At 46.3% G+C, this 24,820-nt stretch overlaps 2 protein-coding genes across 22 annotated transcripts in view; one reads left to right on the forward strand and one right to left on the reverse strand.

The window, feature by feature from the left end:
• Nucleotides 1-9,905, forward strand: part of LOC143722670 (uncharacterized) — a 191,817-nt gene extending 181,912 nt beyond the window's left edge. The window contains exon 2 of one of the 2 annotated variants that reach the window (XR_013196958.1): nt 9,779-9,905. The gene's annotated coding sequence lies outside the window, so the exon portion shown is untranslated. Of the gene's footprint in view, nt 1-9,254; nt 9,367-9,778 lie in introns of those variants that run through there. The other variant, XR_013196959.1, reaches the window with a different exon arrangement.
• Nucleotides 1-24,820, reverse strand: part of LOC143722650 (papilin-like) — a 630,543-nt gene that overhangs the window by 77,724 nt on the left and 527,999 nt on the right. The gene's annotated exons all lie outside the window — the stretch shown is intronic.

Here is a 24,820-nt window from a genome sequence, read left to right on the forward strand (position 1 = left end):
TATATATTTATTATTATTATTATTATTATTATTTTACAAAGGGTTAAATTCAAGGGCTAACAAGCATTACTGCTGCCAAAAATTTCAAATATAGGCTACACTGAGTAAACGTCGAAAAACGTTCTGTCTTTCTTTCAAAATTCATTTTGGCGAAAACTGCGTGCTAAAACTCCATGCAAAAATGAGGGGTTTCCATTTAGTTTACTTTGGGGGATATTATTATTGCACAAGAGATTAGTTTCAGATTTGGGATTGAATGTAGTGCCCAGACTGGTCAACCCGCACACTGTCATAAAAGACTGTCCGGTGGGATTGTATTGGATATAATCTAAATCAAACTATTGTGTAGATGAAAAGTATACTCCTTTGAGTTCATTCAAAACTAGAAAAAAAAAAAAAAAAATTGGCAAAAAAAAAATGCCGTTTGGAATCATATAGACTAGAGCTCTCCCGTTATGCATCATATAGCCAGGACCTCTCTGACGTCGTTGGGACTTTTTAAACGTGTGCGGACGTGATCTATTGTTCGCCTAAACAGATCACCCCGCCCCAAACTCAAGTTCAAGTTCAAGTTCAAGCTTTATTTGCATAAATACAGTGTATTAACACAACAAAACTTCAAGAGCTACTCCAGATCAGTGCTTTAAATAGATAAATATAACACACAAAAAAACAAACAAAAAAAATTCCAAAAACAAGCAACAAACACCCCAATCCCTTACTCCCCTCCAACACACACCCTCCCTGTCACGGTGCGTGTGGGAATAATTCTGTGGATTCCAGTGCAGAGGGAAAGAAGTGTTTAATGAAGATAAAACATAAAATAAACAAACCAAAACTACATAGAGCAAGGCAAGGCAAGGCGCAAACACAAACACAACGTAACAAATACAACGAACGAGCACAGGACAGCAAACACAGGAAGACTAAATAGGAAGGCAAACAAGGAGGGTCACGAGACAGACAGGTGGAGCAAATCAACCAATAATCAGATAACAAGAGGGAGGGGTCAATAATGACGAGAGCACATGGCTCAACATAACAAACACCCATGTGCAACACAAGACCGGACAGACATGTGACATAACCCCCTCCCTACGGAGCGGCTACCAGACGCTCCATCAGGCCAAGGCGGGACAGGAAGGAAACATCAGGGTGGGACGGGAGGGACAGACCAGGGGGAAACGGGAGGGACAGACCAGGAAAAAAAAAAAGGAACAGACTAGGGCAAACCAGAGTTCATCGGGCGGCCAGGGGGAAACAGAGTTCATCGGGCGGCCAGGGTGAAACGGAGTAAATTGGGCAGCCAGGGCGAAACAAGGTTCATCGGACGGCCAGGACGAAACAGAGTTCATCGGGCGCCCAGGGCGAAACAGAGTTAATCGGGCGGCCAGGGCGAAACAGAGTCCCTCGGGCGGCCAGGGCGGTGAATACCCCTCGGGCGGCCAGGGCGGTGGGGCGGTGAAGACCCCTCGGGCGGCCAGGGCGGTGAAGACAGTCCATCGGGCGGCCAGGGCGAAGCAGGCGACCCATGGGCGGCAAGGGCGAAGCAGATGACCCATCGGGCGGCCCGGGCGGTGAAGACCCCTCGGGCGGCCAGGGCGGTGAAGACCCCCCTCGGGCGGCCAGCGCGGTGAAGACCCCTCGGGCGGCCAGGGCAGAGCGGACCCTTCGGGCGGCCAAGGCGGTGATGCCCTCTCAGGACCAGACACAGGCTCAGGACCAGACACCGGCTCAGGAACAGACATTGGCTCAGAAACAGACACCAGCTCAGGAACAGCCATAAGAACTGTAACATCCACAAGAACAGACACAAACACAGGAACAAACACTGGCTCTGGCACTGGAACAGGCACTAGCTTTGGAACAGACATTGGCTCCAGCTCTGGAACAAGCACTGGCTCTGCCTCCGGCTCTGGAACAGGCACTGGCTCTGCCTCCGGCTTTGGAACAGGCACTGGCTCTGCCTCCGGTTCTGGAACAGGCACTGGCTCTGCCTCCGGCTCTGGAACAGGCACTGGCTCTGCCTCCGGCTCTGGAACAGGCACTGGCTCTGCCTCCGGCTCTGGAACAGGCACTGGCTCCGCCTCCGGCTCTGGAACAGGCACTGGCTCCGCCTCCGGCTCTGGAACAGGCATTGGCTCCGCCTCCGGCTCTGGAACAGACACTGGCTCCGCCTCCGGCTCTGGAACAGACACTGGCTCTGGAACAGGCACTGGCTCTGGAACAGGCACTGGCTCTGGAACAGGCACTGGCTCTGCCTCTGGAGCAGCAGCCACTGGCTCAGGAGCTGCAAACACCGGCTCAGGAACAGTCACTAGAACAGAAATGGTCACAAGGACAGACACAAACACAGAAACAAACACTGGGTCTGGAACCGACATTGGCTCCAACTCTGGAACAGGCACTGGCTCTGCCTCTTGCTCTGGAACAGGCACTGGCTCTGCCTCCGGCTCTGGAACAGGCACTGGCTCTGCCTCCGGCTCTGGAAGAGCAGACACTGGCTCCGGCTCTGGAACAGCAGACACGGGTATGTCCAGGATCCGAGCCAGACGCTCCAGATAGTCCAGGTCCAGGAAGGCAGACGGCACTGGCTCTGCCTCCGGCTCTGGAACGGGTACTGGCTCTGCCTCCGGCTCTGGAACGGGTACTGGCTCTACCTCCGGCTCTGGAACAGGCATTGGCTCTGACTCCGGCTCTGAAACAGGCATTGGCTCAGCCTCCGGCTCTGGAACGGGCACTGGCTCTGCCTCCGGCTCTGGAACAGCAGACACTGGCTCCGGCTCTGGGACAGGAGACACTGGCTCCGGCTCTGGAACAGCAGACACAGACACGTCCAGGATCCAAGCCAGATGCTCCAGATAGTCCAGGTCCATGAAGGCAGACGGAACGTGAACAGTCTCTGACTGGGCAGGCGGGACGTGAACAGTCTCTCGCTGGGCAGACGTGACGTGAACAGTCTCTCGCTGGGCAGACGTGACGTGAACAGTCTCTCGCTGGGCAGACGTGACGTGAACAGTCTCTCGCTGGGCAGACGTGACGTGAACCGTCTCTCGCTGGGCAGACGTGACGTGAACCGTCTCTCGCTGGGCAGACGTGACGTGAACAGTCTCTCGCTGGGCAGACGGAACGTGAACAGTCTCTGACTGGGCAGACGTGACGTGAACAGTCCCTGACTGGGCAGACGGATTATGTCTCCTTCTCCGTCCCTTTTGACGGATCTGTGCAGACTCGAAGTTGGTTAAAACCATAGACTTATTCCCAACACTGGACGGATCCGATGACGATGATCCCATTCCAGGAGAGACCAGTGAGGAAGACTCAGCTGCCCTCCTCTCCTCATTCCTCTGGGCACACAGGGAGAAATATTTAAAGAGAGAAATTCCATTCTCCCTCTCAGCCGGACAAAGTTCGCTCCGCGGAATCCACATGTGGCTCGTTCGTTCTGTCACGGTGCGTGTGGGAATAATTCCGTGGATTCCAGTGCAGAGCGAAAGAAGTGTTTAATGAAGATAAAACATAAAATAAACAAACCAAAACTACATAGAGCAAGGCAAGGCAAGGCAAGGCGCAAACACAAACACAACGTAACAAATACAACGAACAAGCACAGGACAGCAAACACAGGAAGACTAAATAGGAAGGCAAACAAGGAGGGTAACGAGACAGACAGGTGGAGCAAATCAACCAATAATCAGATAACAAGAGGGAGGGGTCAACAATGACGAGAGCACATGGCTCAACATAACAAACACCCATGTGCAACACAAGACCGGACAGACATGTGACACTCCCACACACATATGTGTAATATAGCAGCAGGTTTCGACATAGCAGCAGGTTTCAGCATAAAAAAAGAGAATGTTCGAAGATGAGATCATGTCTAGAGGTAATGTGGGTGGACATGACAGGAGGATAGTGAAAGGAGAAATTTCCTTTATTTCACAGGTATATTGTTTGTTCAGTGACCGTATGGCCCAGGGGAAAAAACTCTTTGTTAGTCTGGCAGTGCGTACTCTCATTGACCTATAGCGCCTGCCAGAGGGAAGCAGGTTGAACAGGTGGTGTGCAGGGTGGACAGTGTCTTTGAGAATAGATCTAGTCTGATTAAGGCAGCGGGAGTTGGCAAGCTCTTCCAGGAAGGGAAGGGGGCACCCTATGGTCTTTTGGGCTGAACCTATGACCCTCTGTAAAGCCCTCCTATCTGCCACCGAACATCCCGCATACCATGCTATGATGCAATAAGTGAGTACACTTTCAATGATTGCCCAGTAAAAGGACACCAGCAACTTCTGTTCAAGATGGTTTTTCCTGAGAATTCTCAGGAAGTGCAGTCGTTGCTGGGCGTTTTTTGTTATTGCTTTAGTGTTTATGGACCAAGAGAGGTCATCGGTAATGTATACTCCCAGAAATTTAAAAGATGAGACCCTTTCCACGCATTCACCATTCAGGTGGAGTGGGGCGTGGGCTGTGCTGTTTCGTCTGAAGTCTATAATAAGCTCTTTAGTTTTTATTGTGTTCAACAGTAGATTGTTTGATGAGCACCAGGTTGACAGTTGCTGGACCTCGTCTCTGTACTCTGTCTCAACTCCACCTGAGATGAGACCGACCACCGTGGTGTCATCTGCAAATTTTATGATAAGGTTGGAGGGATAAGAGGGGGAGCAGTCAGATGTATAAAGAGTGTACAGGAGTGGGCTAAACACACAGCCTTGAGGGGAGCCTGTGCTGATTGTAAGGGGAGAGGAGAGATGATGACCGAGTCTCACTTGTTGTGGTCTGTTTGAGAGGAAGTCTTTTATCCAAGCGCAGGTGGAGGGAGGGAGGTGTAAGCCCAAAAGTGTATTAATCAGAATGTCCGGGATTATTGTATTAAAGGATGAGCTGAAATCTATGAACAGTAGTCTTATATAGCTGCCTGGGTGTTCGAGGTGACTCAACGTTGAGTGAAGGGTGATGGCGATAGCATCCTCCGTAGAGCGGTTTGCCCTATAGGCAAACTGGTGAGGGTCTAATGATGGTGGGAGGCGGGCCTTGATGTGCTTGGCAACCAGCCTTTCCAGGCACTTCATTACAAGTGATGTTAGTGCAATGGGCCTAAAATCGTTCAGGCTTTTCCAAGCTGATGTTTTTGGAACTGGGATGATGATGGCGGATTTCCAGCAAGATGGAACTATGGCTCGGGTCAGAGAGATGTTGAAGATCTTGGTGTAAATCCCCGTTAGTTGGTCTGCGCAGGCCCTAAGTACCTTCCCTGGTACTCCATCGGGTCCAGCCGCCCTCCTCAGGTTTACATCCCTTAGTGCTCTCCTCACCTGATGTTCCTGGAGGAATAGTGAGGTGTTGGTGAAGGCTGGGGGAGGAGTCGATTGACCATTCACCTCAAACCGGACAAAGAAACTATTTAATGCCTCTGCCATTGTAACATCAGGGGGGATAGATGTGATATTGTATCCCTTGTAGTTTGAGATGTGTTGTAATCCCTGCCACCTGTGACGTGGGTTCTTGTCCACGATGTATCCCTCTATTCTCCTTTTGTATGTTACCTTAGCAGCCCTAATGCCCTTCCTTAGATTAGCTCTAGCTGAGCTGTACTGTGCCCTGTCCCCTGATCTGAATGCTGTGTTGCGCTCCCCAATAAGGAGCCGCACTTCCCTTGTCATCCAGGGTTTCTGGTTTGAGAAAACCCTGATCTGTTTAGGGAAGGTTGCATTTTTAATACAGAATGTAATGTAAGATAGGACAGTCTCTGTATACTCCTCCACATCCAGGTTCTCAAATAGACTCCACTCCGTGGTTGAGAAGCAGTCTTGTAGCTGGAAGAGGGCATCCTCTGACCAGGTGTTAATCACTCTGATGGTGGGCTTATTTTTCCTGATGTGAGGGGCATGCTTAATATTACAGTAAACATGGTCAAGTGTACTGCTCTCCCTGGTGGCACACTTCACATATTGGGTGAATTTAGGGAGGACAGTATTTAAGCATGCCCGGTTAAAATCCCCTGCTACTATATGTACCCCATCTGGGTGCACCTGCAGCTGTTTACTTATACACCCATGAAGATAGCTGATGTATATTAACATTAGCATCTGGAGGGATGTACACGGCCGTGATGGTTATTACAGTTACCTCCCTAGGTAAGTAGAAGGGGCGGCAGATGACAGTTAATGCCTCGAGATGGGGAGTGCAATATTTATATGTTACATGGCTTTGTGAACACCAGTCTTTGTTAATATAGATGCAGAGTCCACCTCCTCTGTTCTTACCGGAGTCGCTGTTCCTGTCCTGTCGGTGGATGGTGCGGCCTGCTAGCTGTACAGCATTATCGGGGATAGCAGGGTGGAGCCAGGGTTTGGACTGGATCATCACACAACAATCCCGGACGAAGTTGTTAGTTGCTATCCGTAATTCCAGGTCATCCATTTTATGCACGATGGATCTTACACGCCATTAGTTGAGCGCTATCTTAAAGGGATAGTTCACCCAAAAAGGAAAATTCTGTCAGTATTTACTCACCCTCATCTTGTTCCAACCCCGTAAGACCTTCGTTCATCTTCGGAACACGAATTAAGATATTTTTGATGAAACTCCAGCGACCCCCTTGATTTCAACAGAGAAAACTGAAGCCCAAATTAAAGCACTCACTTCCTGATGGCTTAGCGACTGCGCAGACTCAAACTGAGCTTCACGGCAGTCTGACAGTTGTACATCTTCTAGTAGCTGTGCCAAGACAAATCTGAATCACCTAATTCCTCAGAAACGTTGTTGAAATATTTTGTCCTGTTGCTTTTATGGACTCTCTATCTATGGGCTTCTCACTTGACTTTATGCCTCTCTGTCCCCCCGATTGACTCATAGACAGTAAAAGATTGCCTGCGAGCTTCTCCTCCTGTCTATATGGTAATGTCTCTATTGTGCGACAGTGGTTATGACGCAATCGTTAGCCTATTTTTACAAAAACGTCTTCTACGGGGCCATAACATAAGATACAAAATAATGGAGCCTTTTATACATTGTCGTGTTTCTTTAAAAATAAATAATGGAAAAATGAAGTCTTTGAATGCCTCAGATGTAAAGTTATTCGCTATTAAAGTGATGCCAAAATGAATGGTAGTCAATGGAATGCTAATAGCAGGTGAAGTTCTGCTACAACGGCGGCTCCTGCGAGGCTTCAGTTTCCGGCTGATGGATTACCCCCTTGCTCGAGATGCAGGAGTCCAGCGCGGCGGCTACACATTTCCATGTTGTAAAATTTAAATAAGACAACATCTCTATTGCAAATGCAAAACCCTCCATCAACGCAACATCATTGCCATCAGACCCGTCGCTATGGGCGGGCCATAGGGGGCCGGGCCCGCCCCAAAAAATGCTTGTGCCCCCCCACTTGAGGCACAGCTAATTTAATTTTTATTTAATTTTAATATTATCAGTTGCTAATTTTGTGTTGTATTAATGTTGCATTCTTTATGATTAAAACATTAAAAATATAAAGAAACAATGGTGTGATTTTGTTTGATTGATGGGAATCTACACTGCAACAGCCTATCACGGCCTTACTAAAAAGAACGTTAGGCTACGTACGTGACGTACAAGGAAGCCGCTCAACAGTTACCGCGCATTTTTGAAATCTGTTTCAGAACGACTTTTCGCCGGCTTACTCGCTTCAGTTCCTTCCGAGTGGAAGGATACTTTGATGTGGAGGTTCTGCTCGGAGAATCGCCGCCTCCCGGTGTACTGACAGGAGGGACTGGAGAGAGGACAGCGCTGCCTCCACTCAAAGTACCGGTAGGTTCAAAGTCTCTGTGCGAGTGTATGTGCATGCGTGTGTATGTGTGTGTGTCTCATGGCAATGCATATCCCTCTGTTCACTGCTTTAAAATGCAATGTTTGACAGATGCTTCTGGTGTTACATCTAATATGTTGTATAGTCAAGTGTTATATGGATATTCATAACATTGCTTATGTGTAATGTGGTGTAGGCTAGAGGCTACCTGGTCATATTGCTGTTGGTTACATGTTTAACGTGATGATTACGCGCTGCGCGACTAGAGCTGATTATTATAAATATACGTAATGTAGGCTAATAATAATTGTGCCCCCCCATGCATTTCATATGCCCCCCTTAAGACTGAGGTCTGGCGACGGGTCTGATTGCCATATTGCCAAAGTGCTGCGTGAACGCACAAATCGGATCTGAAAAGTTGCAATACACAGTGTGGACATCGTTTTAGATCAGATTCCATTAGGCTACAAAGATAATCGGATTTGGACTGACCGTGTAAATTTAGCCATATTTAACTACTTTACGTCAACATTTTAGCCATAGTCAACGCTTCATTTACACATGTGGCTGATGCTGTGCCTCTCTCAATCACAAACGACTTTCATCCCTTTTTTGCACTCTTCTCTTTAACTTTTGGCAGTCTATAGAACTCTAAATGTTTTTTCCCGGTGCGACCAATTCGTACAGACCAAAACACGACCATTTTTCAGCAACAATAATCAGGCAAATATGCAAGTCCGTTCAGTGGCATTGTTTATGTTCAGTGCCTCCAAAATGGCCGACTTCCGGATTGATGACGTCTAGTGAAAACACTCTATAGAGACTTCTCTGGAAGATACAGATGTTATGGTGCTCTATGTGTGTGTGTGTCAAAATAGTTCCGATTTATATGGCTACTAATAATTCTGCGAATGAGTGGGCCGGAGCGTGTGGGTTTTCTGTTGGAGCGGTGTCGTGTAAGTGGCCCCCAAGTTAATAACTAATGATCATTGCAACGGAAGTGAAGCGATCAAAACTAACTTTAGCTGAACAATAACTTTATACTAGAGCTGCTGTAAAGCCAAAACAATCTGTTACTTTAATTTCCTATTATCACTGTAAAGCTGCTTTGAAACTGTCCATATTGTTAAAAGCGACTTGACTTGACAGCAACGTCGCTGTCTGTAAATTCCTTCAGAAAACAGTGTGTGGCGCACTTGAGCGTATTTTCAGACGCAAATCTAATTTGGAGTAGCTTATGGGAGCGGCAGCGCAATAGCCTACTTTGGGGAAAAAATTCTGCATATATTATGTTTCTAGTATTTTATTTTTAATGAAAAACTGGGGGACCCCAAGGTTATTTTTTTGGGCCTTATGGGGGTCCCTTAATGCTTATGCCCCTCTGGTCTGTAAGGCAAAAGAACCAAAAGCCCCAGTAAAAAAGACATTCAGCATTCAGTGATATGGCTTCTGTCATGTGTCTGTTCAACAGTAAAGCCAGGAGTGTGTCCAAGCAGAAAATATGAACCAGGAATGTGTGCCGTGTCGTGTGCCGATGACAGTGACTGTGCCAACAATCAGAAATGCTGCAGCAATGGATGTGGACTTCAATGTATTGCTCCAATACAGGTATTTTTACATTATACTACGGGGCTGTTGAATGCTTGAATCTGATTGGTTGACAAAGATTCTAAGGTGTGCAGTTATTTTCAGGGAAACGCACGGCTAAAGTAGTTCCAGGCAGGTCTTGACCGCATTACGAACATTTCAATATCACTTTGCCAAATGATTTCAGTTATTTCAAAGGTCCTCACAGCCTACAACAGCAAAAGAAATAAAACCTACGACAAATAAAACATAAAATTTTTAAAGTAGAAAGACCGAAATAGTTCTTTCTACTAAAATGTATTCCAATAATATTTAGCCTAGGTACAACTTCCCAAAAAAAATTTTTTTCAGTGAAAATTAATTCCGCATTCAGTGATATGGCTTCTTTGTCGTGTGTCTGTATAACAGTAAAGCCAGGAGTGTGTCCAAGCACAAAATATGAAGCAGAAGTGTGTGCCTGGTTACGTTTCGTGTCGTGTGCCGATGACAGTGACTGTGCCAAGAATGAGAAATGCTGCAGCAATGGATGTGGACTTCAGTGCTCAAGTTACAGGTATTTTATTAGGTTATATGTGGTCAATCGATAAAGTAATTAATTGCAGATTTTCTGTAATTAAGCGCAATTAATCACACCTAGAATTCAAGTTCTTTTATATTTTAAAAATTGTAGTCATTTCACATTAATCAGTGTTCAAAAAGGATAACGTTCATGGTGTTTGGGGTCTAATAGACCCCAAACTTTTAAAGAGCGATTGCATAAGGAAATATTTTTTTTTTATATGGAAAACTATATATAATTTTTTTTTATTTACTTCTCAACTATACATTTATGCTGTGTTTTTGTGGAAATTTTGAAGTTATTTTTACCCATTTACTGCACAATTACTTAACTAGGCCATTAATTGGCTCATGAAAAAAAAAAATTTTAAAGAAAAAATCACTTAAATGACGATCTTAAGTAAATCTAAATTGTTTTAGGACATTTCTCTATGTGTTAGGGATAGAATACTGCCAGGATTGTGGAAAAACTTCAGAAATTATAATTAAAGAAGGAAAGTGCTATGACCACATATCTCCAATAGAGGTCCATATAGGACCATATAGGACTTTTTCACTTCATTTTTCTTGATGCTTCAACTTCTCCTCACAACTTTATACAGGTCTTTCTCAAAAAATTAGCATATTGTGATAAAGTTAATTATTTTCCATAATGTAATGATAAAAATTAAACTTTCATATATTTTAGATTCATTGCACACCAACTGAAATATTTCAGGTCTTTTATTGTTTTAATACTGATGATTTTGGCATACAGCTCATGAAAACCCAAAATTCCTGTCTCAAAAAATTAGCATATCATGAAAAGGGTCTCTAAACAAGCTATTAACCTAATCATCTGAATCAACTAATTAATTATAAACACCTGCAAAAGATTCCTGAGGCTTTTAAAAACTCCCAGCCTGTTTCATTACTCAAAACCGCAATCATGGGTAAGACTGCCGACCTGACTGCTGTCCAGAAGGCCATCATTGACACCCTCAAGCAAGAGGGAAAGACACAGAAAGAAATTTCAGCACAAATAGGCTGTTCCCAGAGTGCTGTATCAAGGCACCTCAGTGGGAAGTCTGTGGGAAGGAAAAAGTGTGGCAAAAAACGCTGCACAACGAGAAGAGGTGACCGGACCCTGAGGAAGATTGTGGAGAAGGACCGATTCCAGACCTTGGGGACCTGCGGGAGCAGTGGACTGAGTCAGGAGTAGAAACATCCAGAGCCACCGTGCACAGGCGTGTGCAGGAAATGGGCTACAGGTGCCGCATTCCCCAGGTCAAGCCACTTTTGAACCAGAAACAGCGGCAGAAGCGCCTGACCTGGGCTACAGAGAAGCAGTTGCAGTCACATACATGTGTGTGTGTGTATGAGATAGAAAGTTCGTTCCACTTTTTATTTATTTATGCAAAAATTAAGAAGTCCAGTGGGGTCCGTTGGTACCCCAAACACTGATTAAGGGTTAATCTCAAAATTAAAGTAGGAACAACATAAAGACAGTAGCAGATATTTCAAATGCTTGTTTAATTCCATCTTTTTAATGAAAGAGGGCATCACTGATACCAATACTGCTCCTGATGTCTCTATGAAATAGATTTTTTCCCCTAATCTTAGTCATTCAGCATTACAGTATAACTGACATCTATCAATTTTAACATTTAGGTTTTAAAAATATAACAACTATACTTTAACTAAACTTAAAACAATCTTCACAAAAACTCATTATAATAAATGTCACATTGTCCTGTTCTCTTCAATATATGAGGGCTAATTTTTTCTCTCTCTCTCATGTGTCTGTAAACCAGCAAAGTCAGGAGTGTGTCCAAGGACAAACTATGAAGAAGTAAGGTGTAAAAGGAAGGGGTTAGTGATGTGTGCGGATGACAGTGAGTGTCCCAAAAAGGAGAAATGCTGCGGCACTGCATGCGGTGGACGTCAGTGTACGGCTCCAGTTACAGGTATTATATTATATTATATTATATTACATTATATTATATTATATTATATATACTACGGGCAGGGGTGCCATTAAGAGTTTTTTTGGGGGGTATGCAAGAAAGAATTTTGGGCCCCCTTCTTCCAGTTTAATGCGTTTCACATTTAATCTCCAAATTAATATAGAAACAACAAAGACAACAGCTGATATTTCTAATATGTGTTCAATGGCATCTTGTTATGAAAGAAGGCATCACTGATACCAATACTCCAATACTGCTCCTTATGTCTCTATGAAATTGACACGCCCCCCCCCCCCCCCCTCTCATTTTAGAATATGAATACCCCTTAGAGCCTTCCTTTCACAATCACTAGGCGGAAGGAAAGATGCAAGTAACTCTTTTATTAAATGGTCAGAAGACACAACAGTACAGGAACACGGGTGGGCTGCTGGCGCAGGGACTCGATGGTCAGCGTGCTGGTGCAGAGTGATGGTGGTGAATCCAGTGCAGGTGAACATCCAGACGAGACGAAAACCACGAAGACACCGAACAGGAACTCGAACCAGAACAAGAACCAGAACCAGAACAGGAATGCAGACAGGCACACGATGAACAAACACAGAGGACACCAAACCAACGATCTGACAAAGAGGGGGGCGCAGCAGCTGGTGCGGGGAACGAGATCAGCTAGTCCGCTGATCAATGGAACGAGCGGTAACGCCCACTAACACACACTCACACACACACAGAACAACAATTACACGAGACACGAAGAAAACAGCAAATTTATGAACAGTGACACTCCCACCCCCCTGGGCTTTACTGTTTAAGAAAATGAAAAAGAAAAAAAGTAGAATATAAAATTTCCACAACAATTCCTCCTCTCTATCATTCTCTGATAAACAATTTGGTTTCATTAACATTATATTAAACCCATAAATGGTTACAATCATTTCAAGTCTTTACATCACAGTTATACTCTTCATGTCTGATTTTCGTATACCTGATCACTCTACTTGAATTTTGGAAAGAATATTTTGAAAGTAATAAAAATTTTAAAAGTAAAAGGTTTGTAGCAAATAGGTAAATATTTTATCTGAAACCGGGCTAAAGGGATAAACACTGTTACTGCATTTCCGACATAAAATCAGACCCTCAGTCTAGGGGTGGCACGGTACATGAAAAAACATACAAACCGTTCGGTTCGCTTGTCTCGGTTCGGTGCATGTGTGCGTCGCACGGTTCGACGCGTGCGCAATGTAACCTCGTGCCCGTGACCTCAGACAGTGTTTACTTTTCGCGCGAAATGAGAGATGTGTGGACAATGGACATACATATGAGGCTTGTTCGACTTGAACCGGCGCTCAAATCTATAACATTTTCTCAACACATGACTGACGGCTATCTACAAATTCACAATTCTAATTTACACATCAATACTTAAACCTGTCCAGAAAGTAATTCAAATCTACTGCACATCATAAATGACCAAAACAATTATTAACAGACAGAGCTCGATGATCAATCAACTTAAAGCTCGTCCTATGTTCTGTGTTGCCTTTGTAGCGTGACTCGACTACGCCACCCTGTTTATCAGGGAAATATTAATCCTAAAGATTTAATGTTTTACACAAAAGACAAACAGGAACGTGATTGTCAAAGGAGGCCAGAGACGTGGATACTAAATATACAAAAGTTTTATTTTAATACTCACAACCATTTAAAACAAGGACATTAAGAAAGAACTGGTTCATCAGCATTCACCACAAAAGAGACCAAAAGGAGGCCGAGGCTTAACGGCAGATACCCAAATCTCAGTGCGCACAAAGCTTCTATATCACTCTCAACCCCCCGTGCACAAGCATCAACACACACTGCAATCCAGTCCAGCACAGCACTCTGTGACGAGCCCACCACCGCACGTAAGGCCTACTAGTGGCCTGCCCTGAAGCCTCGGCTCCTGTAACGAGAGTAAAAATTACTACGGGTCTCAACTCACAAGACACTTACTCCAAACATGCACACATAATAAACATTTAGACAAGTAAACAAAAAAACATATTACAACAAAATGACAATCAAGGTTTGATGTCACCACTGGGTTTCTATTAACCTCCCCGACCTTCTACCAGCACATTTGAGGGAAATCAGACTGCAAAACACAACACAATTCTGCAAAAACACTGACAATGCAAAACAATCAGAACACTCCAAATGAAAAATGAAACCAATGACAAATGAAGATACACAAAAAAATAAAAATAACAAACAAACACACAACTTGAAAGACTAGTTAGTAAAAAAAACGCCCAGCAATCACAGTGACACGCACTGAAAGACAAGCGTCCCACAAAACACGTAGGCTGTGCACACACACGTTGGGAAGAGTTATTATTGTAAATAATCTGAAGGTACAAGCAGCAGCGTCACACAGCGTTGCCCACCAGGCGCGCAGAACATCTATTACTCCTAAAATACAAACATAAACGTATTTGCAATATATAACAGAATGGGCGCTGCACAAAATGGACGTTTCACGTACCTTTAATTCAGAAACTGACGCCCATCCACGCCACACCGAACAAGCACGGGAATGCGAGAGGAACATGCAAAGGGAGAGCAGCCGCCGCCCAGAGCCCACACAGCGAGCTATCCCCACCGCTATAACCCACACAGTTACTACACCACATCACACATCGGGGCGCTAACTAATTAGCCAACGCACACATACGTTACCTCAAAGCATCAGGCGACACGGGACTGCAAGAGAGGCGTGAACGGGAGAGCCGGGGCCGCCAACAGCCGCAAATTATCCTGAAGCTATGAACGACACAATCGTTTATACAAGCTCCCGTATCTGTGTTCATTAATGAGCCAAATAGCACCTACCTCAAGGCGGAAACAGCAACGAAAACAGAAGGGGCGGTCCCTGAGCAATGACGCGACTCAGATGGCAAGCACACGCAAGAGGTGCCTACAATTCCTTTTTATACTGTCCCTCCTGTTCGTGATTGGACCCTCACTACCACCGGCACATCAGTTTAATTATAGAGCCACAATAAGTCCCACTACAATCTACCCCCCACACTCGGATCGTCGCCCCGACGGTCCCAAAACCAAATCAAACCACTTAATCCCATGGCCTAAAAATGCCTGTTATACCCTGTATTTGCTGAAGAGAGGCCCCACCCGTCTCTCCCACCGAACGGGGAAGATGATGTCGATTTGGATGGAGCCCCGCAGTTACACGTCTCGTTCTACGCAAGACAACCTCATCAGCCCCAGGCAGGCCCTCAGGCTGGGGTCCCTGCGTACTGGCCATACTTCCTTCTGGACCCAGTTGTCCTGGCTCCATCATAGGAACTGGTCCCACAGGATCTATCCACTCCTGCTGGCCCAGCTCCATTTCAGGTACCAGCCCTCCCGGTTCTAGTTCAACAGCGAGTCGGTCCTGCTCCTGTACCACAGCCAGCAGATCCCCCTCATCCTCGTCTTCACCCACCGAGGATGTGTCCACAACTGGGTCATGGAAGGGACTACCACGGTCCGCAGCCCCAGTGTCCTTACAGACTCGACTCTTTACCAGTGAACGGTGCACATTCCTGGTCTTGGTAAGGTCATCTACAGGCGCAATTGTGTATACTACACCACCCTCCTTAGGTGCCCTCGTCACTTGATAAACCACTGGGCTCCACAGGTCCTGGATTTTGTGACGGCCCCTTACCCCATAATCCCGGAGGTACACCAGCTGACCCTCCACCAGTGGTTCATCTCTGACATGCTGATCGTGATGGGCCTTGCGCCTGTCGGCCATCACCTGCAACCGTTCACGTGCACCTGCAAAGGCTACCTGTAGCCTGGTTTGATGCTCCAAAACCCAGTCATGCACACTACCCTCTCTTGGTTGTGGCTCTCTCCCCAACAAAAAATCCACGGGCAATCGCGGCTCCTGACCGAACATCAAGAAGTGAGGCGATTCCCCTGTGGACTGATGAGGAGTGCTATTATAGCTGAACACTGAGGAAGACAAGCTACCCAATCACGTTTCCTGGACACTGGCAGTGTGCGCAACAGATTGTGTAACGTGCGATTGAAGCGTTCACACTGGCCGTTGCCAGCCGGGTGATAGGGGGTCGTACGAGACTTCTCCACACCATAGAGGTTACATAGCTGACGGATTAGCAGGGACTCAAAATTTCGACCCTGGTCAGAATGGACACGGCCCGGAACGCCAAATCTATAAAACCATTCTGTCACCAGTGCTTGGGCCACCGTTTCGGCTCGCTGATCCCTTGTTGGAACAGCCAGGGTATATTTACTAAACACGTCAGTCATTACCAAGACACTTTCAATGCCAGAGTGTGTGGGCTCCAAAACGGTGAAGTCCACAGCGAGGATGTCGTTTGGCCTAGATGACAATAACCTCCCCATAAATCCCTGAGCAAGTGGCTGGGTGTCCTTGGCTGACTGGCACCGGTCACACTCCTGACACCAGCTTGCCACCTCAGAGGACAATCCCGGCCAATAGCACCTCTGTCTCACTAGCTCAAGTGTGCGCTCTCTGCCCTGATGTCCATGCTGCTGATGCAACTGTCTCAAAACCTCTGGCTTCAAGACCGCGGGCAATACCAGTTGCAACATCTCTTCCTTACCCTCAGGGCAGTAAACCCTTCGATAAAGCGTACCGTCTTGCTCAACCAGACGGTCCCACTGACGAAGCAACGTTAGGGCTGCCTTAGTCAGCCGGCGTCGTTCATCAGGGCTCGGGCGAGTACCACGTCTCCAGAATCGCAACACCTCCTGGATAACCGAGTCAGCTTCTTGCAGCGAACCCAACTCACCAGCTGAGTAACCAGGAAGCGTAGAGACCACGCATTGGGTCACTACTTCAGCGGACTCCAACCCGACCAATTACCGCAATGACTCAGGAATTGCAGAGCCTGGGACCAACCCGTCTAACACACCAGTATCCAAAGGGTCCCGCCGTGAAAGTGCATCTGCATTTTTGTTACTCTTACCTGAGCGGTACTTAATGTCAAAATCAAAGGCCGCCAGTTGGGAAGCCCAACGCTGCTCAGTGGCACCAAGCTTTGCGGAGGTCAGGTGGCTAAGGGGGTTGTTATCTGTAAATACCACAACCTTACTACCCAACAAGTACTCGCGGAATTTTTCTGTCATGGCCCACTTGAGTGCAACAAACTCCAGCTTCATAGAGCTATAATTGGACATGTTGCGCTCAGTGGGGCGTAGACTACGACTGGCATATGCCACTGGTCTTACCTTACCTTCATATTCTTGGGAGAGAACTGCCCCCAAACCTTGGTAGCTGGCGTCCACCTCCAAGATGAAGGGTTTAGAGAAATCCGCATACGCAAGAACTGGAGTGGCAGTAAGCTTCTCTTTCAACCCCTCAAAGCTCACCTGACATCTTTCACTCCAGGCATTCTCAAAGTTCCTTCCTGTCTGTTTACCCTTTACACCGGCAAACTCCCCTACCAGCTTATGCAGAGGGGCAGCCACCTTGGCAAACCCCTCTACAAACCGCCGGTAGTAGCTGGAGAACCCCAGGAAGGACCGTAACTCTGTGACACTAGATGGACGAGGCCACTGGGCCACAGCCTCGATCTTACTTGGTTCGGTGGCTACTCCCCTGGACGAAATGACGTGACCCAAATATCTCACCTCCTGCTGGAGAAAAGCACACTTATCCAGCCTAGCCTTTAAACCTTCCCGCTCCAACCGGTCCAGAACTAGCTCCAACCTCTCCAAATGCTGAGCAATAGAGGTGGAGAACACCACGATATCGTCCAGATATAAAAGTAATGACTGGCACTGCTGGTCCCCGAATATCCTCTCCATAAGTCGCTGGAAGGTAGAGGGAGCATTGCACAAACCGAACGGCATTCGGTTCCATTCGAACAACCCAAACGGTGTGCAAAAAGCGGTCTTAGGCTTGTCCCCCTCTGTGACCGGGACCTGGTTGTACCCACTAGCTAAATCCATGGTAGAGAACCAACAGGCCCCTGTCAACGCATCCAGCGACTCCTCAATACGGGCTAAGGGAAATGCGTCTCGTCTAGTCTTGGCGTTTAACTGACGGTAGTCCACGCACAGGCGAAGACCACCGTCCTTCTTTTTAACTAACACAATTGGGGAGGCATACGGGCTACAACTCTCCCTGATTACCTGAGACTCCAACAGCTGATTAATGTGGGCCCTAACAACCTCGTACTCAGAAGGAGGAACACGGCGATGTCGCTGCCGTACGGGAATGTCATCTAGCACTGGGATATCGTGCGAGATGAGACTGGTGCACCCCAAATCACCATCATGTTCAGAAAACACCGTCTGATACTTACCAAGCAAGGTCCTGACCCTTTCTTGTTCTAACTCTGGCAATGCAGATAAGTTCAGCGCGGCAATCTGCTCTGAAACAGTGAAACTGGCTACGTGAGTACCCTGAGAATAGGCACTAGCCGTACTAGGTCTAACTTCAGTAATGCCCGTAGGCAAACTAACAATATGCACTCTAGCGAGGGTACCCAGTACTCGACGGCGAAAAAGCAGGACATCAGAAGTGCCTATATTGACCACTGGCACATACACTGAGCCTCCAATCACTCGCACCAAAGCGGGGGAGGCTAACAACCCCTCAGGTAACCCTGACTCAGAGGGCTCAAACAGCACTGTACTACCTGCCAGCTGTTCTGCACAAGTTGCTGCAACAAACTTAATGGTACCGCCTGTGACGCGACATGCCCGAGGACCGCGCACCCTCACCCTAGTCGTATCAACGGATGATTGCTCACTACCTTGGTGGCAGTGTTGCAAGGCTTGGAAAACTGAAAGTGGCGCACAAGAAACTGGGGGAAAATTAAACAAAGCAGGGCCATGGTGTCCAAAGAGCTCCCGGTAGCATCGCCCGAGTACATTCATCCCCAACACACCAGGGACTCGAGAGCGCAGGCCACCAGGAGGATCCCTGACCACCAGCACCCCACATCGTGTCACCATCCTTCCACAGAGCTCAACGTCCAACTCCATATAACCAATATATGGGATGGAAAGACCATTGGCGGCCCTCAACTGCAACCATGAACATGACCTCAATTGCTCTTGACCCCGTGACTCAAAATGCTGAACAAAGCAACTTTCCGTAATGGTTGACACCATTGAACCCGTATCGATTAAACAAGGGACTGACACACCACCAATTGAAACATCCAAATGTGGACAGGGGGACATTAAATTTGAACTAGAATTAAACTTCTTACCGTCGGAGTCTGCCTTTTCCCCAACCGAGCTGTGACTCTTCAGCACGGCGGGAATTAGTTTTCCGACGCATCAGATCGCGACTGCCTACCCTCCCCAACTGCTGGATCAACGTGAGGACGCACCGGCAACCGGGACATGACACGTTCCTCCCCACATTCCCGTGCAAAGTGGCCTGGTTTTTGACACCGCCTACAGATAACGACCCCACCCCGAAAAGGCTGGGTACGAGAATGGGGGCCCTGTAACCGGGCAAAACTCTGTGTGAGCTGATTTAACTGCTCCTGTTGTAACTTTAGCATTTCTCTCAGCTCTCGCATTTCAGAGTTTTTAGGCAAGCTACCACCTCCCTGTACTTCGTACTGAAAGCCATGTGCCGCAGGAACGGAAAGACTTTGACCCCTTGCTCCACCCGGCATTCCCTCCCTCTCCCATCGGATGGCTTCGCTCCCCACCTCTAAGAGTGTAGAATGGGGCTGGCGGCGAACTAATTGTTTTAGTTCACGGCGAAGGGAAACGTCACAAACATATTCTACAAATTGATCCCTCAATAAAACCTCCGCATTTGACATGGCAGTAGGGGACTTCTGTTTGACTTTCTCTAGGAGACCCATCAGGGCCAGGGAGAATTCCAACAAAGTCTCCCCATCCCGCTGTCTCCTAGAGAAAAAGGCTTCCTGTAGGGCAACATAAGACTGGGAGCAACCATACAGCTCTTGCAAAATTGAATAAATTTTCTCTGGGTCTCCGCGCTCAGCAGTAGGGCGATGCCGAATTTCCTCACGTGCCTCTCCTGTTAAATGATCAAATAGAAAAAACGCTTGATCAGCCACAGACAGATGACGTGATCTTATACAGGCTTTCGCCTCCTCTATCCAATCATTTATGCCAATACCCGGCCTACCATCAAATATTGGACATTTTCGATCCCTTGGGATAAACACGAGCCGCTCAGTTAATGTAGCACTACCACTCACTGATTGATCAGCAGGGGGCACAGAAGATTCTCTAGAGGGGCCGGCTATTGGACTCGAAGGAGCAGCTCGGCTCTGGTCTTGACGCAATTTCTCATTATCTGCCCTCAGCTGAGCAACAAGATCCCTCAATTCCCGCATTTCCTCCTCCATTTTAAATCTTTTTTTTTTTTTTTTTTTTTTTTTAAATAAAACTTACCAGAACAACCTCTGTAAGCAAATGGCACCGATATGGAGAACAGCGGTTGGAATGCTCCAAATCCCCTGAAATGACGCTGCTGCTTTGTCTCCAACACTATACTTGAAAAATACGGAAAGAAAAAAACAACCAAACACTAATACATTCATACAATGTACACAGTCAACAATTACCCAGATAACAATCAGCATCCACGTCTCAGCCCCACAAAGAAATTCTACTACCCTGCCGACTACGCCAGAATGTAGCGTGACTCGACTACGCCACCCTGTTTATCAGGGAAATATTAATCCTAAAGATTTAATGTTTTACACAAAAGACAAACAGGAACGTGATTGTCAAAGGAGGCCAGAGACGTGGATACTAAATATACAAAAGTTTTATTTTAATACTCACAACCATTTAAAACAAGGACATTAAGTAAGAACTGGTTCATCAGCATTCACCACAAAAGAGACCAAAAGGAGGCCGAGGCTTAACGGCAGATACCCAAATCTCAGTGCGCACAAAGCTTCTATATCACTCTCAACCCCCCGTGCACAAGCATCAACACACACTGCAATCCAGTCCAGCACAGCACTCTGTGACGAGCCCACCACCGCACGTAAGGCCTACTAGTGGCCTGCCCTGAAGCCTCGGCTCCTGTAACGAGAGTAAAAATTACTACGGGTCTCAACTCACAAGACACTTACTCCAAACATGCACACATAATAAACATTTAGACAAGTAAACAAAAAAACATATTACAACAAAATGACAATCAAGGTTTGATGTCACCACTGGGTTTCTATTAACCTCCCCGACCTTCTACCAGCACATTTGAGGGAAATCAGACTGCAAAACACAACACAATTCTGCAAAAACACTGACAATGCAAAACAATCAGAACACTCCAAATGAAAAATGAAACCAATGACAAATGAAGATACACAAAAAAATAAAAATAACAAACAAACACACAACTTGAAAGACTAGTTAGTAAAAAAACGCCCAGCAATCACAGTGACACGCACTGAAAGACAAGCGTCCCACAAAACACGTAGGCTGTGCACACACACGTTGGGAAGAGTTATTATTGTAAATAATCTGAAGGTACAAGCAGCAGCGTCACACAGCGTTGCCCACCAGGCGCGCAGAACATCTATTACTCCTAAAATACAAACATAAACGTATTTGCAATATATAACAGAATGGGCGCTGCACAAAATGGACGTTTCACAGACCTTTAATTCAGAAACTGACGCCCATCCACGCCACACCGAACAAGCACGGGAATGCGAGAGGAACATGCAAAGGGAGAGCAGCCGCCGCCCAGAGCCCACACAGCGAGCTATCCCCACCGCTATAACCCACACAGTTACTACACCACATCACACATCGGGGCGCTAACTAATTAGCCAACGCACACATACGTTACCTCAAAGCATCAGGCGACACGGGACTGCAAGAGAGGCGTGAACGGGAGAGCCGGGGCCGCCAACAGCCGCGAATTATCCTGAAGCTATGAACGACACAATCGTTTATACAAGCTCCCGTATCTGTGTTCACTAATGAGCCAAATAGCACCTACCTCAAAGGCGGAAACAGCAACGAAAACAGAAGGGGCGGTCCCCGAGCAATGACGCGACTCAGATGGCAAGCACACGCAAGAGGTGCCTACAATTCCTTTTTATACTGTCCCTCCTGTTCGTGATTGGACCCTCACTACCACCGGCACATCAGTTTAATTATAGAGCCACAATAAGTCCCACTACACCTTCTCATCAGATTGACTCAAATTTCTCAGCTTACTTTCGAATTTGTCATTTGCTTTAACCCATCTATTATGCTAAAACACTCTTTTCAGATGTAATTGACACATTTATACACATTATTCAGACAGAATAGTTGTCCTAAACTAACACATACTGTACAAAACATGAATTAACACTCACACTCATTCCTGACTATGAACCGCTCATATTTCTTATTCATATCTTTTCTCTAAAAAGATTACAATTTTAAATGATATTTTAAATGACATTTTAGCCTTACATTATTTATGTATCTTTTATCTAATGTTGTTGTTTTTTTCTTCTTCTGGCCTCTTAACCAGTTTCAAAAGCATGTCTGTTTATTATTCATTTGATTTTAGAAAAGTCAGCTGTGTTGCTTTGGTTCATTATCATCACTTTGCTTCAGTTTGCCTTGGCTGACTGATAACAGAAAGGGAGAGTACCATCCCCCTTTCTTCACTCAAACAGTCTTTCTCTCTTCCTATAAACAAATAATCTTTTCAATCAGCCTCCTAAGACTGTAATAGTGTAAATTCCTTACACTAAACTTTGACCATTGTTATTCAGACTTTTAGCCACCACCATGTCCTATAATGGTCCTTTGTCATGTCCGATATATACCCTGACATCTCTGCATTTTCTTTGCCCTTAAGGCAACTAACATCATAAAAAGTTTTGTTACTGCAGCTGTGGTCTGTATGTTAATGAAGTTTAGACACCCCGTTGCCTGATAAGGTTCTCTGTGTCCCACACCCAGTCCCATTCTACAATTGACTACCATTTGCTCAGGATGTGATCAACCCAAATGGTGAAGAAACAATATAACTTCACTTCCTTCATCTCTATGATAATTAAGCCATTTTGGGGATGAGCTCCTCATTCTAAAGTTTTTTTGGGATTGGACTCTGGGTCGAGGCAGACTAAAATTTATTACACCCTCTCTGATGCTCTTGGCCCAAAGTAGCATCACATCCACTCCCTTCGCACAGATTACACCTCCCTTACCTGGTGGGCAGGTACCCCAGTGGCGATGCCACCCTGGCTTAGGTTGTCCTCCTTTGGCCATCGGAGAATCGTACCCGTCTCTGGGTCGACACCTAATGCACATTGGTTACAGCTCCATCCAATTTGGGTAGAATTATCAAAGAGACTCTTCTAAAAATTGGCAATATGATATACAAACTTCTTTCTTGGGTGTGGGTGAGAAGACATTCAAGAACCATCACAGTCAGTAGGAGTGTCCTAAAACAACAACAACAACAACAACAACAACAGTATTTAATCACTTAAATACATTAAACCTAAAATAAACTAGTCAAAATATCTTCTATCATTCAAGTTCTGTATTATTATTTTAAAGACTTCTTTAAAATCATTCAGTTTTGCCCCTAAAGCATTTACAAATTGTCCTCTGAATTGATCAAATCTGAACTGCGTCTAACATGATTTCTTTTTGCAATTCCATATCTATGGTTTTTTCAACTGAAACACTGTTTTACTATAAATAGCTTATTATAACTAATGACATAGGCTCAGATAACAGCTCTTAACTGACATTGACTGAGAGAGAGACCCTAAGGCATTCAAAGCTGGTACCTCTGCACCTTCATAAACTTCTTACTTCAGACTTTATCTGTCATCTTTTTAACTCTAGCCCAGCTTAAGGCATATTTTCCATAAATTACATGTATTTTCAATACAAGCATAATTTTTATAGTTCCCTTTCATAGTCACTCCGAGTTACGTCGCATGACGGAGAATGGGGGTTTCGCCTAGAAAGCCAATCATCTTCGTGTATTATAAAACGAGCCAATGGCGATGAAATGCCATGGGTCTGCGGAATTTGCATAGCGTATCTCCGCCCCACATCGTGGGTATAAAACGAGGACGCCGGCAACATGCAGATATGTTTTCTCTTCGGAGCCAAGAGCTTCTCTTCACTCCACAAGCCAAATCCCGTGACATCATCTTCTTCGAGACGAGCGAACTCTCCGGTGTTGGTGTGACGGCGGTACCAAGCGAGTTCACATTGCCTGCAATCTGAGCAGTGATCTGCCAGTCTGTGTGTTTCTCCCTGGTCGCCTCAGCATCGCTGAGTTTTTCTCTAAAAGAGCTGCACGTGGCACGTCTTTTTAAAGATGTCTCGCCCGTGTTCTTCTGGGTGCGTTCGTTTCCTGTCTTCCTTTGATGGGCACAATCGCTGCTTTGCGTGTTTGGGCTTAGATCACGCTAAAGCAGTGCTTGTGGATGACCCATGTTCCTTCTGTGGGAACATGGCCATCGCAACACTAAGGTCTAGACTCAATGATCTCATTCGAGAGAGAGTCCCCTCATCCACACCCCGATCTACATCCTCCACGAGAGGCTGTACTTCGGCTGGTGGACAGGGTGACTTGAGGGTGACGGTGTGGGACAATCCGACGATGCGTCCTCAGACCACACCGCGCCCTCCTGTGGCTCCCTCCCCTCCCGCACGGCCCCAGCTGCAGCCTTCACCTGGGCCGCGTCGTGGAGGAGGGCGCAGGAAGGCGCCACAGCCCTCTCCAGCCCCGTCGTGCTTTCCTTCCTGCAAGATGGGCTGGAGCGTAGGCTGTCTCCCTCTACCCTGCAGGTGTATGTGGCCGCTATCGCCGCATATCACGAAGCAGTTCAAGGTAAGTCTCTGGGGAAGCACGACCTGATCGTCAGGTTCCTGAGAGGAGCGAGGAGACTGAATCCTCCTCGCCCTCTTCTCGTTCCCTCTCGGG

Source organism: Siphateles boraxobius, unplaced genomic scaffold (genome assembly GCF_051911475.1).
Source record: "Siphateles boraxobius isolate OS27281-9 unplaced genomic scaffold, OSU_SipBor_1 68, whole genome shotgun sequence".
Taxonomy (NCBI): domain Eukaryota; kingdom Metazoa; phylum Chordata; class Actinopteri; order Cypriniformes; family Leuciscidae; genus Siphateles; species Siphateles boraxobius.